This window comes from Eleutherodactylus coqui, chromosome 6, assembly GCF_035609145.1.
Source record: "Eleutherodactylus coqui strain aEleCoq1 chromosome 6, aEleCoq1.hap1, whole genome shotgun sequence".
Taxonomy (NCBI): Eukaryota; Metazoa; Chordata; class Amphibia; order Anura; family Eleutherodactylidae; genus Eleutherodactylus; species Eleutherodactylus coqui.
The window spans coordinates 194334395-194353103 of NC_089842.1; the positions used below are offsets into that span (position 1 = coordinate 194334395).

At 43.0% G+C, this 18709-nt stretch overlaps 1 protein-coding gene across 2 annotated transcripts in view; it reads right to left on the reverse strand.

Moving 5' to 3' along the window:
- Nucleotides 1-18709, reverse strand: part of NPAS3 (neuronal PAS domain protein 3) — a 459032-nt gene that overhangs the window by 186992 nt on the left and 253331 nt on the right. The window lies entirely within an intron of this gene.

The window sequence follows — 18709 nt, forward strand, 5'->3', positions numbered from 1 at the left end:
GGAGCACCTATCAGGCGTACTGGTATAACGTCCATGTTTATTAAAGGGGTTGTCCACTTGCAAACTACTGATGGCCGATATGCAGGATAGATCATCAGTACGGTAGTAGATTGGCGGGGTTCGGACACCTAGGACCCCTGCTGATTTTCAGACAGCTCTGATTCTATCGCAGTGGTGTGCATGGTATTACACGCATTGAAATGAATGAGAACTTGTAATACCAAGCTGGGTCACTGCTGTGAGAATGGAGCTGTCTGCTTCCTGCATAAATCAGCTCAGTGCATTAGCATACCATCTCAGCCAACAGCTACTCAATGGAGGCCCCTGGTGTCAGATCTCTGCTTAACCACTATTGATTGCCTATCTAAGGATAGGCAATCAGTACTTTTACAACTGGACAACCCCTTCAAGGTGTGTATTTACCGACAATGTGAGAAAATGTCAAGTTTTTCCCATTCAGAGTTACTATGCAAACAGTAAATAATTTTATAGTATCTTGGAAATCGCCAAATAAGGTTTATTTGTCGAAAACAAAAACCAATTAACATATTTTTGAAGCTGTACTTTAATATCTTCAAAATATATACATTGAAATATAATTTTGATAATTCACTAATGCAAAAAATGCAATATAGTAAATAATACATCCAGTGCAGCCATCCTCATCATTCATGATTAATACTTCTATTACTGGCCAATAACATAGTGATTAACAGAGAGATCTCATCGCAAGAAATCACAAAAAAACCTAGTTTGACCGACATCTCAATGAAGAAACTCTTGTGTTATTCGTGTTCTCGGCTTCTTGGGATTTATCTTTGTACCTTCAGCTTTTAATTGGCCATCATTACATGTACAATACAATTTATGTACATGTATACATTTATATGGTCATATGTCAGATCTTGATAAACAGACCCGATGGAGAAAACTAATATAATTTTCAGAATCTATGACCCTAAAATAACCCCCAAAAGTTTTAACATTACAATTGTGTTCCCCAGTGTAATTGCTCCGTGTTGAAGCGCCTTTAGCGGTCCTTTTCTAAACACAATCAAACATGCAGACACATACAGTGCATGTGCCTATATGTAAAACTATCAAATACACAAATGTGCTGGCATTATCCAACTGTGGGGCATTAGTGATAACTCTCTAAGGGTGCATTCACACGAACGTATATCGGCTCGGTTTTTACGCCGAGCCGATATACGTTGTCCTCATGTGCAGGGGGGGGGGATGGAAGAGCCCAGGAGCAGAAACTCAGCTCCCGCCCCCTCTCTGCCTCCTCTCCACCCCTCTGCACTATTTGCAATGGGGAGAGGCGGAACGGGGGCGGGGCTCATTCCCGGTCCTTACCCCCGCCCCCGTCCCGCCTCCTCTCATTGCAAATAGTGCAGAGGGGTGGAGAGGAGGCAGAGAGGGGGCGGGAGCTCAGTTCCTGCTTCTGGCTCTTCCATCCTCCACCCCCCCTGCACACGAGGACAACGTATATCGGCTCGGCGTGAAAACCGAGCCGATATACGTTCGTGTGAATGCACCCTTCGGACCATGGTCAAGCACTACAGTCATGACAATGATGTAGGCACTGTCACATAGGCATTCTAGCAGGCACTGTGGTTGTCACTACAATGTGGGTACTGATATGTCAGGTGCTTCTTTACTGGCTTTTAAAGATGGTGGCATTCAGACTGCATGGCGCAGTTATTTGAGGCCAGTTGGCAAAGTCATTTTGAGATGTTATTTAAACATATTTAGCTTGTAAGAGAAAACTAAAGTTTTCATCTTCAGGGTTTACAGGACATCACAGGCACTGCAGCCAATTACAGAGCTCAGTGATGAAACGCTGAGCTCTGTTATTGGCTGCAGCACCTGTAACGTCCTATAAACAGGTTGGGGCAGTCTAGCCCTGAGATGGCAATGGGGAGACCCGATGCGGCGGAACGGGACACAGCGGGAGCAGGGAGAGTTGAGAATATGGCTATTCGCTATTTTACTGTATTCAGAATACATTTTTATTTTAAATATATAACTTGGAACACCCCTTTAATAATCACTGTGAGGTTATAAGAGAGAGCTGTTGCACTCCGAGACGTCACAGCATACCGTGCTTCACCGATAATAGGACCTACACCGGTTTTCGGGGGAGACTTGAAATATAAGCCCTCCTACAAAAATTAGCCACGGCAAACCTGCATTAAAAAAATAAATAAATCAATACTCACCTGGTCCGCGGCGTCCCGATGCTTTGCGATGGTCTCAGCTTCTTTCTGGTGACGGGGCTTTGAATACCCCGCCTCCAGCAAAGCGAGCGCTGTGACTGGATCAAGCGCCAGCCAATCACAGACGGTGCTCAATGAGCCAATCACAGCCATTCAGTGATGTCATTCACCGAGTGGCTATGATTGGCTCATCAAGCTCCAGCTGTGATTGACTGGTGCTCGATTCAATCACAGCGCTCGCTTTGCTAGAGGCGGGGTATTCGTGTGAGGACGCTGTGGACCAGGTGAGTATAAGCCCCCCCCCCCCCCAAAAAAAATAAGACACCGTGCCTCTTTGGGGGCAAAAATTAATATAAGGCAGTCTTATTTTTGGGGAAACACGATAGGAATAATTTGCACATGAATAATAAAAACAAGAAAATTTGAATGCCTGGTGCTAGCAGGTTTCTGGTCCAAGGAATGACGTATCTCCAAATTCACGGAGTACGCACTCCCAAATTCACCTGCATTCTTTCTCCTACATCTCAGCGAGATTCCCTCGTACTCCTATAAGCGTTCTGTGGTGAGACATCTGGCTGATGCAGCAAGGACATGTATTCCAAATCTGTGGCGACAATCGTCACCTCCCTCTATTCTAATGTGATTTCATAAGAGCCAAGAAATTATGGAAACGGAGGACCTTACGGCATCCATCAAAGACACACAGGACAAGTTTTCTAATACATGGTATTACTGCATTGAGTTTCAAAACTCAGAGGAATATAAAAACCTGTGTGCTCAATGAGCTCATTAGAATCTCCACCTAGTGCCCAGTAATGAAATTTTGGGGGGTGGTTTGTGATTGTTTTTTTTGTGTCTCCTCCCCACATGTTCTCTACCCTTCCCCCTCCCTCCTATCTATCCTGGTTATCCCCGCCCTCCTTCCCTTCCCTCCAGTCATAACCTACCCCCTTCTATTGCACCTTCTGGAGGCTAGTGCACAACTCCCGAGATTAATGAGATATTTTGGATAATTATTAATTTAGCTTATGTGTTCAACATTTTTGTTAAATTGCACAACGATTAATCAGATAATCTGCATCAGCTCATATCGATTGACAGAGATATGGAAACCCAGAAGCTTGTTCTTCACGCTGCCATTGGACAATTTGTAATTGTTTTTTTACTTTGAAAATAAATAAAGAATTTGAAAAAAAAAAACAAACAAGAAAATGATACAAGGATAGGCCTCCTGCACACAGGCGGAAATTCCGCTGCAGGATTTCCGGCCATGCCCGCTGCCATAGGATTACATTAGCTAATGTAATCCCATGCAAACAGCCACAATTTGACCGCATTAAAACTTAAGCGGTAAACAAAATGCAGCATGTCCGATTTCTGTGCGATCCTCGCAGAGGCCCGCACTGATACATCACGGCTGACGCGCCCGCTCTGCTCTCCACATGTGCCAGCTGGGCGGCAGCCGGCACATAACGGAGCGGAGAAGACGCTGGGAGGAGGTGAGCCAAGGGGGTCACTGCAGGGGCATGGCTCGCATTCCACTGTGAGAATTCTCACAGCCGGATCCGACCCGACCGTCTACAAGAGGCCATGATGCACACTGTGATATCACAAGCAGGTCCCTCTAGGTGCACAATAACACAGACGGACCTGCCAATCAGAATCTGAAGGGTAGTGTGCAGAAGTCAATATTCATGAGCTTCATTGGACTCCAGTCCAGCGTTGAAAAGTTGCAGCCTGGGCAACTTAGGGAACCTGACAGGTACTTTTTATCCCCTTCCCGTCCCAAGGTCTACATTTACGTCATGGGTGCATAGGGTTTGTATGGAGCAGGATCGGAAGCCAATCCCATTCATACATGCCAGCTACCAGCTGTCTTTGATGTTAAAAACCCGCCCGCAATAGCTGCAATCAGCATTCACGCTGATCGCGGCTGCTAACCTTTTAACTGCTGCTGCATTTAAATGCTTCAGTCATTTCCCAATGGTCCCGGGGAGTTCCCCTGTAGTGAGATCATGAGGTCTTATTCTGTTGTCATGACAGTCTGGGGCCTTCTGATGGTCTACAGGCCTGCCAGGACTGATTGCCTATGAAGATTTGCCTTGATACCTTGCCTGTCAGAACGTAGTATAATGCAATACTATGCTCTTACAATATAATGCAATCAAATGATCGCAAGTTCAAATCCCAAATGGGGACTAAAAAATAGCTTTAAAAAATGTTATTGTTAGAAAAAATAAAAAGGTAATAAAAGTTTAACCCCCCCCCCCTTTTCCTATATTTATTATAAAAATTTCAAAACAAAATCAACCAAAAACATATTTGGTATCTCTGCATCCGTAAAAGTCTGATTCATCAAAGTAATGCATTATTTATTCCACATGGTGAACCTAGTCAGAACAAAACTCACACAACCCCGGTAAAAAAGCTAAATATTGCCCAAGTGAAAAAATTAATTCAAACCAACAAAATAATAAATACTTTCTGCTGTATCCTTCCATAATTGGATAAGAAAGCAAATGGAGTTATCTGAAAGGCAGCAGAGAACTTTCAGTATTTCCAGTATTATGTGCATGCAGGGGGTGGGGAGAGCAGGAAGTCAGTGAGTCAACTGCAGCCAATAACTGCAGAGCAGGAAGTGATGTCAGAGAAAAGGAAGTGTCTAGCCCACAAACAAGCAGCCATTTTGTTATTCCCTTTGCTGTTAAAGATCTACTTAGCATCTCAGCAACTTATATTTCAAGGACCAATGTGAAAGGATTGATGGCCCGCATATGACACTAGTATGTCCATTTAATAAAATGCCCTATCAGCTCTACTAAGGCTGGGGTTTCCGGCAGTGATAAAGTGGTTAGTTGTGATCCACAGCAAAAACAGAGGAAGTACAATGTAGATATACATGTCACATACCCCGTAGGAGCAGGTGCCACTGAAAGAAAATATTGAAATAAAAGCTGCTTATCCCTCTGGGCCTCTCATCATAGCTTGGCCACCGACACACACATAAATATAAATTTCACAGAAAATAACCTGCTTTACTCCAACTACCTGAGCAATAAAAATTAATGAACTTCAACGCTCCCCCCCAACCTCCGCTCCAAACGGCTCTGCAGCCCAGCCTGCCCAGGACCAGCTGAGTGATTCCAGCGCGCCGCAGACTATTCATCTCCCTGCTAGGACAATTTTAATTTAAATGCAATTAGAGGCCGGGAATGAACATTATGCATTAGATAAAGCCTGAACATGAAGACTATAATAAATACCATTTCAACAAAAAAAAAAAAATTAATTACAGAGCATTAGGGCAGAAGTCAGAGTTTCATCTCTGTGTTCCAATAAATGTTAAATGCTTTTTAAACATACCAGCAAGAAGATATATGAAAAGATACAGAAGGGGTCATTTATAACACATTGCATCTTATTGTACAGAGGCATGCATCCTGATATTGCGCAGGTTCCTTTCCATCGCCTACTTTGGCTCCAGCCACCAAAATCCCGGAAATTTCCAGTGTACTCCACAACTGAGCGATCTCAACAAATGGATTGGGGGCATAGAAGCTTTTTCTTACCTTGCCCTAGTTGATAGCATTTCTGTTTTAATTTAATTAATTTAACTCTGAATACTTTGGGCCATGAGGATGCTGTAAAGCATATCTTTAAAAGATGCTGTAAAGAATATCTCTAAAAAGAGCTGTAAAACATATCCCTGTAGCAAAGGCAAGATGGCCGCCCCTAATAGTCTGTTCAGGCATTAGAGAAAAAAAATCTTCAATCAGAAAATAAAAATGGATTGGAAAAATGGAATATGTTTCACCATCTGGTTTTAATTAGTAAAAAAAAAATATTAGGGCTCATGTACAAGAGCATGTTTTGGCTCCATACTAATGTATGGGCCCTTGTTTCCTCTCAAAGACCCCTTTCTTATGATATATAAGGCCGCCTGCAAACGGGCGTATTTCAGTATGTACGGCACCCAAATGAGCCTGTAAGCCAGCACAAAGAGGGGGTAAGGCTCTGCCCTGTGCATTAGCCATATAAAAAATGCCAAATCTACTAGGGATCCAACATTACAAGCTTGTGTATGCTTTAGTATCCTGCTCTAGAAGGTACCGTATATACCGGCGTATAAGACGACTTTTGAACCCCGAAAAATCTGCTCTGCAGTCGGGGGTCGTCTTATGCGCCGGTAATACAAAAAAAAAAAAGTGTAAAAAAAAAAAATTTTATTACTCACCTCCCCCGGCGTCCTGTGGCGCTCCGGCAGGATGTCGCTCGCTCCGGCAGGCTGTCGCTCGCTCCTCGTCCCCGCCGCAGCATAGCTTTCTGAATGCGGGGCTTGAAATCCCCGCTTCCAGAAAGCTAATACACACGCCGGCAGCCATGACAGCATTGAATGGCTGTGATTGGCTAAAGCACACGTGGCTTCAGCCAATCACACTATTCAATGACATCATTGAATGGCTGTGATTGGCTGAAGGCGCACGTGTTAGCAATCACACCCATTCAATGATGTCATTGAATAGTGTGATTGGCTGAAGCCACGTGTGCTTTAGCCAATCACAGCCATTCAATGATGTCATGGCTGCCGGCGTGTGTATTAGCTTTCTGGAAGCGGGGATTTCAAGCCCCACATTCAGAAAGCTATGCTGCGGCGGGGACGAGGAGCGAGCGACAGCCTGCCGGAGCGAGCGACATCCTGCCGGAGCGCGACAGGACGCCGGGGGAGGTGAGTAATAAAATTTTTTTTTTTTTCTCCACTGAATACCGGCGTATAAGGTGACAGTTGGGGGGTCGTCTTATACGCCCCGTCGCCTTATACGCCGGTATATACGGTAAATGCAAACTGACTATATGAGATGCACTTACCGTACTGTAGAAAATAATTTCAAATAGTGTAAACAAATCGTCACAACTATCAAGAGGTGGTTATTATGGATGCCAATTCTGTGCATGCATCAGTGCTATATATCACCTGTAGCCGTCTCCACATTCTTCCTATAAAACTTTGTACTGATGCGTCTATTACTGTACTAGTTTTCCCTAAATTTTTCTATTTTCTCCTTTTCCCTACCATATGAGGTCTGCTTCACTACTGTATACCTGCAGTAAAATAAAAATAACACTTGTTATTTGTATAGCGCCAACTTATTCCGCAGTGCTTTCAGATAATTTATTACCCCCCACCAAGCTGGGTACTCATTTTACTGACCTCAGAAGGATTGAAGGCCGAGTCAACCTTGAGCCAACTACCTGAACCATGCGGGGATTGAACTTGCAACCTTCAGGTCGTGAACATTTCTGCTGCCTTAACACGATCATTTGTGATTTTCAGAAACGTTCCGTAATTTTATTCATGGTATCCCCCACTTTTACCATATTTGCTGATGTTCTGCTTTCTTATGTCACACTGATGTTAACTCAACTTCTCAATATAGCTTAAAAAAAACTTTAAAATACAGGTCAATCCATGGAGCATAAAAGGATGGATAAAAACCATCAATCATTGGTACCAGGCTGCAGCCTTATTAGGCTAAAACCTTTAAATTCAATAAGTAATTTTTAATTTTAAAATGTATTTATTATGTTATTCAATGGAATTATAAAACTATTACATGCACACAAAAGTGGTTTATACAAGAAACGCTATAGGTAAAGTCATTATGTTGTGCAGCCGCGTGCTGAAAATTTCCATTGATCTCTATTCACACCATTATCTCATATATTTCACTGTTTTAGGCAAAAACACATGAGCAAATGTGCAAGTACACTCGCCGCTACGGAGCATAGTTGTGCATGAACCAGTTTTTTTTTTATCAGGCCATTCAAACGTTGCGCCACAGTGCACAAGTTTGAAAGAAACAGCAGGAAGATGCATCCTGCACTATCTTTCCCGTACATAGTATTAACTACGTGTGGGGAAAATCAGGCAAGTCCTATCTTTTCTTGTCCACACTATTAACGGGTGAGAATACCGTTAATGAAAACAAAACCATTGAAATCAATGGTTTTGTTTTGTCACGTTATACATGATTACCATGGCCGCATAACGGGACTAAATCACACCATGTGAAGAAGCCCTTATATATCTAATTACATAGGATGGAGGGAGGGGATCAAAAAGATAGGGTGTTAGCATTCTGTAGAAAGGCCTACCTGGTACCTTTCATCGCTCACTTCTGTAAAAGATGTTGTTAAACTGCTAACAGCGACAAAGAATAAATAAATTAGGTTATTGTTAGAGATAGATAGGCTGAGACGTAAAAAGACAGACTTGCAGGGATGATTTAAGTATACGGTTTTCATCCAGGGCTATGGAGTGGGAGTCAGATTTGCTTAGAGTTGGAGTCAGTTTTGGGTGGAGTTATAGAGTTATAGCTGTAGAACTCCATATCAGCATGGGTTTACGAGGCATTATACTGTCAAACCAATCTGATGAGCTTGAATGAGGAGGTAAGTTCTAGACTGCACCAGGAGAGTCTTTGGATCTTGTGTATCTGGACTTTTCCAAGGGGGTTTGATACAGTGCCACATAACAGGTTGGTATATAAGACGAGAATGCTTGGTCTGGGTAAGAATGTGTTTAAGCGTGTAAGCAACTGGCTCAGTGATAGAAAGCAGGGGGGGGGGGGTTATAAATGGTACATACCCTGATTGGGTCACCATTACTAGTGGGGCAGGGGGCAGTATTGGGCCCTATTCTTTTTAATATACTTATTAACAACCTTATAGAAGAGTTGCACATCAAAAGACACATTTTTGCAGATTATATGAAACTGTAGTAGTTTGCACAAAATACAATGCAATACAATCTACTGTTACAAATGGATCTGGATAAGTTGGAGGCTTAGGCAGAAAAGTGGGAAATGAGGTTTAACACAGCTAAATATAAGGTTATACACATAGGTGGAGAAAATACATGCCACAATTACATAGTACTAGGTACCACTAGATAAGACTGACCTCGAAAAGGACTTGGGCATTTTAGTTAACAATAAATGCAACTACAGCAACCAGTGTCAGGCAGTTGTTGATAAGGTAAATAAGATCATGGCGTGCTCAAAAGAGGTATGGGAGAACATTGTTCTTCCCCTTCACAAATCCCTGGTCAGACCACACACGGAATATTGTATACAGTTTTGGGCACCAATGCATGCAAAGCTAGCCTACTAAATAAATAGAAAAAGGTGGACTACAGTAGCCAGTACATAGCTCTACGTCTAGAGCAAAAAAAGGTTTCTACAGCAACACAAAAGGAGGTTCTCTACTGTAAGAGCAGTGAGACTATGGAACTCTTTACATAAGCATGTGGTGATGGAGAACTTGCTAAATGGGTTCAAAAGAGACCTGGATGCCTTTCTTGAATGTAACAAAAGACTACATGTGATAGTCACTGATTACTTTAGAAGGGTTGTTGATCCAGGGAGTTATTCTGATTGCCAGATTTGGAGCCGAAGTAATTTTTTCTCTAAGATGAGGAAAATTGGCTTCTACCACATGGGGGTTATCACCTTTCTCTGAATCAACATTGCAGAATAATAGGCTGAACTGGATGAACTTATGTCCTTTTTTCAGCCTTACATACTACGGTAAGTTACTATGGTATATTTAAAAAAATGTTATATATTAATATATAATATATTAAGCCTGATCTTACTATTTTACTACAGTAAATTTATTATTACTAACCATCATATGCATGAGCCATTTATAAGAAAGTTGTAACCGAAGTCAGAGAGTGGAAACACAAGAGTCAGAGTCAAAGTTGGAAGAAGCTTGGCTTACCCACTCCACAGCCCTGACTCCAGCTCCTAAATAAAAATATTAAACTTTGTACATTAATATACAGTATATTAAGCCTGATATTAGCATTTTATTACAGTATATTTGTTGTTACTAATTAAAATACATGGGCCATTTAATTTACGAAGGCATCAGAATTGTGGAAAAATAGGTGTCAGAGTCAGAGGTTTGGCATACCAACTCTATAGCTCTGTTCCCATTATACTTTCACTAGGTAGTGATCAGAAGACTACAAGTTGACACACACCTCTCACTGACCAATACTGGCACACTCCCTGCTCTCTCATTAAGATGCTCAGAGTTCGCCCATCTGGCAGGACATTTGCATTTTGCCTTTTAGAAGTCTCTGATTAAAATGTCGCTGCCCTTTCAGCTTAATTAGTTTTGCCAATTATCCTGACACTTTAACCCCTCAGCTCGGCCCACCAATCAAGCAGAGCAGAGGAACAAACTGAAGCCAATGAAAAGATATTAAGAATCAAAGGATGGTTCTGTGATCAGAGGTGATATGGGGGAATGTGCTGCATAAATAGAGGAGTTGACATATTTCTTCCCTATGCTATGAATTGGCAATAATAAGTAAAGGGTTTGCTTAGAGAAAACATATTTTAATCAAACTAGATCATACAAGAATCTCTGATAGACGACCTGGCGGACAGACACTGCTTTGCTAGATTATAACATATGCAGCTACAGCAGAGTATATGGCAAAGTAGAGAAATTGGCAGCTTTTAGCCCTAATAGCCAAATCCTGTCATATTATAACAAATGGACATCACGTAATAATAATAATAGTAGTCTTTGTAATTTAAAGGCTTATTAATGCATAATTAAATGTTCAATGACCGATCTTCTTGGAGAAGTGAGGCGATAAGTTCTAGAGTGTTGGAACCGATTGTGAATAAGATCAATAAGATTTTGGTGGATTCTAGAATTTTACAAGCCCATTGTCTGAGGAATGACGGGAATGTGATGGAGTAACAGTAGTTAAAGGTTATTCCCAGTATTAGAATGTTATCACATATCGCTAAGATATGCCAGAAGATTATACTCAGTAGGGCTCTGATCTCCGAGACACTAGCTTTCAGACATCCAAACTTAGATCGCCATCAGGTTGTGTTCAGTTCAGATTAAAAGCAGCAAGCTGAGATGTCAGGACCTAAAATACGCCTGCAGTACGGCTGATCTGAACGCAGCACGGTGAGAACAGTGCTGGTCCACAAAACGCAGCAGATCGATGAGGAACGCAAAGTGTGGAGATGATGTTAAAATTTGTTCTACAATCAATATTCCAGAAACAGCTGGGTGGCCCTCTTAAAAGAACCACTGCAACTAAATATATTTTTCCATGTCTACTTCCCACACCTGATTGCCTGTCACAATCTGTATATTGCAGTCACTTCCATGCAGTGCAGCTTCCAGACTGATATCTATCAGGCACCATCTTGATGCTGAGGTTGTTGCTTTTAATTTCACACCAAACTCATGATGCATAAGCATCACTTTACATGAGCAGCTAGAGACTGTACCATCTGTGCTGCAGGGAAAACACTGTCTTTATATTCTGTGTTCACCTAAATAAGCTACAGACTATTAGCATACAGCCAGCAGGATGAGCTATGCTCTCCTCTATCATAACTGTGTGACAGGAGCCGTATGATGATCATCAGTAACGGTGACAGGATTTCCCCCCCACCCCCGCCACAGACAGTTTCTGTGGTAGGGTCCATGTAATAGCATCAGACAGACTGCGAAATTGAACACATTAATCCAAGTAAGGCCTCATGTCCATGGGTGGGTCGAATTCCATGCGGGAAATCCTACACGGAATCCAGCCTTGCCCACGGCAAGTGACCCATGCTTACCTGCATTTCCCAAGCAGCAGCGCCCGTGCAGATCCATCCACTTCCGGGTTCGCTGTACTGCGCATGGTCCTCACGGCTCGCCGTACTGCACATGGTCCTCATGGCTCACTGTTGGACATGCGCAGTAAGGGTTTTTTTAAAAAATCTCCTGCTTTCCTGTGGGATTCCGCGGCACATTCGCAGTGTTAGCTGCGGATGCGTCGCAGTTTGGACGGCTTCCATTGACTTCAATGGAAGCAGTCAGTGCGGGATCCACACAAAAATGGAGCATGCTGCGATTTGTTTTCCGGACCAAAATGTGCTTCGCTATGAGAGGCTTGAATTGCGGATGTCCCGCAAATCCAACCTGTCCATGGACACGAGGCCTAAATCTGAGCTGGTCAGAATTGAGATCACACGACCACCTGAGAGAAGTAACAACTGTTACTAAATATGAACAACAGGGATATAAAATAAAATTGACAATGCATATAAAAGAATTCTTTATATCTAGGTTTATTATTCTAAAATACCGAATTAGCTTCCTTTTTTATCCCGGTTGTTCATTTTTAGTCCTCTCAAATTTCATTTCCATTTTATTTGCTTCTTGTTTTTGCTTTCTTCTCAACTCTTGTTCTGTATCCCACTATATTCCCTATGCATTGTTCACCACAGTGCTCTATCCCAGTAGTCCTGAAGAAGAGGCTGTGGCTTCGAAACATATTTTTCTGCTGGATCTAAGCTTGTATCCAATAAAAACAAACTATTTACTCTTTAATCATTACGTGTGTAACGATTGTGCCAGATCTTTAGCCACTTCTTAGGGTGGGTTCCCACTGGGCGTATTCCCGCTGGAAATCTTGCGGTTTGGCCGCAGCAAAAACCGCGACATTTCCGCCGGGAGAAGAAGCGGCCCGGCCGCTCGCTCTTCCACTGCGGCCGGCGCTCCCATAGAAGAGAGCACGGCCGCAGCGGAAAGAAAAAAGAATGGACATGCTGCGGTCGGCAAAGCCGCGCCGCAGCCGCGGTTTCGGCCGGATTAACCGCAGCAGATTGGCCGTCCCGTGTGGACGAGATTTCTGAGAAATCTCGTCCACATGGCTGGCTAATCCCGAGATTAGCGGCCGCATGCGGATTTGCCTCGTGGAAATTCTGGACGGAATTTCCGCGGCAAATCCGCCCTGTGTGAACCCCCCCTTATACTTCCCATAACCTGTTACATAAATGTTTTGTCTGGCTGGCCGCACCTCCTTACATACAAGTTAACCACAAACATACCACACACATCTGGCCCCAGCCGACTAAGAAACTCCACCACGGGCGTGCTCCACCTCCCTCGCTTTTCCTGCATTCCCGTCTAAATGGGACATAATCGTTCACATAATTGGTCAGCCAAAGTGGCCGAGTACTGAGGTACGTTCACGTGCCGTTTACAAATCTTTTGTGTCCCATTTTACATGTAATCAAAAGATGCTTTATAATTATGTAAATCTAAATGTACAGTATTTGTTACTTTAAGTTCCACCTTCACTCAGGTTGCAATAATAATAAGTATACTACCAAAAACTAACCATTATGAGTAAGGCTGGGTTCACAGCGTTCTTTTACTCATTATTAAGATCCATATTTTTTTCTCTTTATAGCAAAAGAGCCTCCGAATGTCTAACTGATGCAAACCGATCAATTAAATAGAAGGATATTTAAGGGCACATTTACAACATCTTTTACGTCAGTTTCTGGTGTAAAAAAGTCACAAATACTTGTGAAAGCTGTAAAAATGTCCAACTTTTCCCCATGCTGCGCTAGTCCTTTCACTTTTCCAAAATGTGGGTGGGGCTTGTGAGGGGGTATGGACAACCGAACCAACAGATTTATGTACCTGGTCGGATCTGGCGTCCATTTCTGAGGAGGCGCACAGAGCTGCTGGTATGTGCTGAATACATAAGCCTCTTCATGTATGAACTGGGGAAATTATAGTAAGCCCAGCATCAGAAATCCCAGGCTCAGCAATATTCCCCCTTAGCTGCAGTTTGCATCAGTTAGACATCCATTCTGATCCGTTGTTTCCTTTGTAATATAGCTGTAGTTCACTGCTGCACATGCCCAGTTGTATCACACCGAACACAACTGCGCAGGATCCACTTGTGTCCATCCGTTTCCGGTTTTTTAGACTGAAAAAAACCAGAGTGCTGCAGCTCATTTTTTTCCCATCAAGATAATGAAAACCAGACAGAACAGAAGCAAACTGAAATAACATAAGTCCCACTGAAATCCATGGGGAATCTGCTGCATCTTTTTTACTCATTTTTCTGCTTTTTGGAGGGAACAGAAAAACAAAATGCTGATGCGAATCCAACCTAAGGGCTCATTCACAAAAGTGTTTTTGGTGTCGGTCCATGAATACACAGCGCTTTCACAGAATGATACTATGCCTCTTCCCTGCATATCTGGCCCCATTTGCGTGTTAACAGCGTATTTCAAGTGCGCAAAAAAAAGCAAGCAGGTCCTGTTGATTTTGTGCATAAATACAGATGTTTTATGCGTAGAGTATTTGCATAATCCCATTGACTCCATTCACTGCGTATTACGCGGCCATGCATCGCACACATAATACGCAGTGAAAAAACGCCAGTAGACATGAGCCCTTACTCACATAAAGAATACGCTCATAATACGTAGCGCAAATACGCCCCATGTGAATGAGCCCATAAGTGCATCTGCAAGTTTTTAGGTTGAGTGGACTACATGCTATTTACCATGTCCAAGTACTCTTAGGACTCTCTCACACAGACGTTCTTAGTTTCAGTCCGTGAATACGCAGTGTATTCAGGGACCAAAGGTTTGCATATTCTCTGCTAGACCTGCGTGCATCTTTTTTTTTTTTTGCGTGTATACATTGAATTTCACACACGCAAAAAACCCCACATGCAGTCCCCATTGATTTTCAGCGTAAATAGGCATGTATCAGATGCCCTGAAGAGTATGTGATAATTAAGCTTGATATGGTTTGTAGTTATAGAGACTGCTTGGAAATAATATCCGCTCAGAATGCTGACTGCATTAATAAGTACATGTAAATCAGTCTACATTTCCCTAATACAGTCACACACATACAGTAACATGGGCATTTGACAGAAGCATTATGAAATGTAAGCAGGCCATATAGAAGACATGCAGATATCGCTCCAGGTTATTTCAAGCTTGAATGTACATATAATCTTCAACTACACATCATTTTTAGGTCCAATATTTTGTGCTGATTAGCGAAGAAATAACACTTCACCAACCCTTCACATGCATACTATGCCGTTTTCAATGGGTAAAGGGAATACAGTAAGTCGCTGCCAGATTCCTTTGGCATTGGCTTATCTCCCACGGGAACAAAGGATCCTTCCTTGCCCTAACATCTGCAGCAGGGAAGAGAAGAGGCCTTATTCTAACGTGTATGTATACTTCAAGTGACATCGTAAAGGTGCCTGTACACGGAGACAACTATGTGGTGCATTAGCGCCCGGCAGCCTTCCCACATTCTACCGCAGAAGTAACAGTCGTCCAAGGGAATGGAAGTGGAGCGGGCCGGGACTGTTCCGCCTGCCTCCTTTCACAGGAACAGGATTTACTCAAAGACTGCGTGGCTTGAGTATACGCATCCCATCAGTTGCTTGGTTTTTAGTTCTGCTAAACAGCAAGCGACTCCCACAGGTGAGAAATGTTTCGCTCAGTGCTCTGCAGGCAGCTGCATATACAATTATCACCTAAATTCACTATTTGCAGCAAGAATTCAGGCAATAATTGACCAATGTAAAAGTACCTCAACATAGCATTTACGTAACTGTCCAAGTCTGGAGAAAAAATGATGGCCATACCAGCTTTTGGGCTGACTGATGCACACTGTGTACTAGTATGCACCATTACTCTAAGACACTACACCTGATTTGATTGCCCAGTGCTGCCAACATGAGCAGACAGATCATCATGTAGTGCCTTAGACCACAAATGCATACTATGCACAGTGTGCATCAGGTAGTCAAAGAAGTGGTTCGGCCATCTTTGTTTCTCCAGGCCTGTAGAGTCCCTTTAAGGCTGAAAAAAACAAACATCAGGTTCAGCCTTTTACCCTGCAATGCCAATACAGAGCAAGACAAAAAAAACATGAGGTAGAAGCCAATGTTACTCAGTTTAAGGGGAAAAACCCTTTCTGGCTCTAAATCTGCCAATCAGAATAATCCCTGGATCACTGACCCTTCTGAAGTAATCCATGACTATAACATCTAATATAGTTACACTCTAGAAAGGCATCCAGGCCCCTCTTGAAGTCATTTAGTGAGTCCACCATTACCACATCTTTGGGCAGAAAGTTCAATAGTCTCACTGCTCTTAGCCTGAGTTCACACGGGGCGGATTCCCGGCGGAAATCTCGCGGTTTGGCCGCAGCAAAAACCGCGAGATTTCTGCCGGGAGAACCGCCGCGGAAAAAGCCACAGCGGCTTTGAAGCGGCCCGGCCGCTCGCTCTTTTGCTGCGGCCGGCGCTCCCATAGAGGAGAGCGCGGCCGCAGCGGAATGAAAAAAAGAATGGACATGCTGCATATCCTGAAACCACGGCTGCGGCCGCCGCAGCCGCGGTTCCAGCCGGACTTACCGCAGCGGATTGGCCGTCCCGTGTGGACGAGATTTCTGAGAAATCTTGTCCACATGGCCGGCTAATCTCGAGATTAGCGGCTGCGGGCGGATTTGCCACGACGAAATTCCGCGCGGCAAAACCGCAGCCAATCTGCCCTGTGTGAACCCAGCCTTACAGTAAACAACTCCCTTTGGTTGACAGCTATCTTATCAAACATTTAGTTGCCTTGGCACCTAACTTTCTAGATCTACACATTCTGTCCCTGAAAACTGTCCAAAAAAATGAGGATTTCAATGGACTATTCCTGACCTGGTCATTCAGTTGGAAAAGATTGAACCATAATGTTAATGCACAGACTCACGTATTTTGGCCATGTAATGTGAGCAAAGTCACTAGAAAAATCTGTAATGCTTGGACAAATCAGTGGCAAAAGAAGACCCGACTGCCAAAAAACAGGATGGCGGATACTGTCAGAGCTGATACTAGCAATGATATCACACAATTGAAAGAAGTAGTTAGTTCAGAAACTACTGACTATCACACATGATTGAACTATATCAATAAACGTTCTACATAAACCTACTGCAGCAGTGTTTTTGGTCTTTTTCTATGCGGATTGATAGAATTGGTAGGGTTTCTATTTTTACGGCCTATTAGCACCTTGTGCATTTCACTTTATAATGTAATACCTTACTTGTCCGTCATCATCACTGCTTTATTCTCTCTGTTCTACCTGTCTTCTATGCATAACTTCTCCTCTGTGTCATATTACATGCTGTAGTCTTGCTTTCTCTCTATACCTCACCGTATCTGTCTCTCAGCCTCATTTAATACAAATATGACTTTGCGGGAAGAGGAAATGATTTAATTTATGATCACTCATCCCTGATGTGGATCCTATGAATGTGAAAATCTCTGTTTCTAATTTTAATTGCTCCATTCACTCGCCGCAGGAAAGCAGCTAAATTGGCTCGGTGAAATAGTGGCGAGTGGCATGAAAACAGAGGCTGAGTTTTGTAATGTTTCTAAATAACAATGCCATTTTCGCAGCGTGTCTCAATGAAGTATTATTACCTGTCTGAGCAGGACTGAGTGCGACGTTCACCTACAACCTGAGAAATAGTCAAACAGACATTAGGATTTTAAAATGAGGAACTGCTCACATGTCAATGTTTGGTCAAAATGTTCATGCGATTCTGACTTATTATACTTAAAGATACTCTGTCACCTACTTTTTTACTTATGAGCTAAGCTTATGGCCTAAATGTAGGTGACCCGCAGGGATGTGTCATACCTCTCTCGCCGTTACCCCGGTATCAGCGCTGGAAGCCCCCGTTCAGTGCATTGAGCGGCGCTACTAAGTAGTCCTCCCATTATAAAATATAAATGGAACAGGTGGACTACTTATTGTGCCACTCTATGCATTGAGCAGTGGCTTCCAGAACTGAAACTGGGGGAACAACAGGCAAGGTAAGTATAATACTTACATCTCCGGACTCAAGCGGGTCACCTACTTTCAAACCATAAACTTAGCTTATAATCTAAAAGTAGGTGAGAGCGCTTCTTTAATCATTACTGAAGACTAAGGAGAACTTGTCAGTTTTCCTATAAAGCAAAAATTTTGGAGCACCTTTTCTTAGATCTCTGGATTGTGCCATTTCTCTGTTATTCTTCCCGGAAATACACGAGAACAACTAAGTGTTGCCATCCTACTGTCTACAGTTTGTGTCTTTACACAATCAGACATTGCCAGTACTAACCGGACAGACGGCACACACCCTAGAACAAGAGGGATGGTAATGCCCAGTTGTCAGTTTATTCACACACTTTCAGGAGGAATAACACAAGAACGGCACATCACAAAGACATAAGAAAAGATGCTCCTGAATTGTTCTTTTATGGGATATACAAGTATTTAATAAATATACATATCAGAAGAGTTTGCTTTATGGCTCTTGCACACTGGCAAGAGTGATAACGGGCCATGATTCACGGCCTGATATCGCTCTCGCAATCCTTTTGAAAAGCCCTGGATGCGCTACGTTTTTGCAAGGAAACAGCCTCTCATCCCAGCAGGGCTGAAGGAATCCCTTGCTACAGCTGTCACAGCCACGGCAGGAGATAGCGATTTTCTCCCACTGATTTCAATGGGGCTGGCAGCAGCAGCAACGCCAGCCCCATTGAAATCAATGGGAGAAGATCACTGGAGGAATTTCCTGCT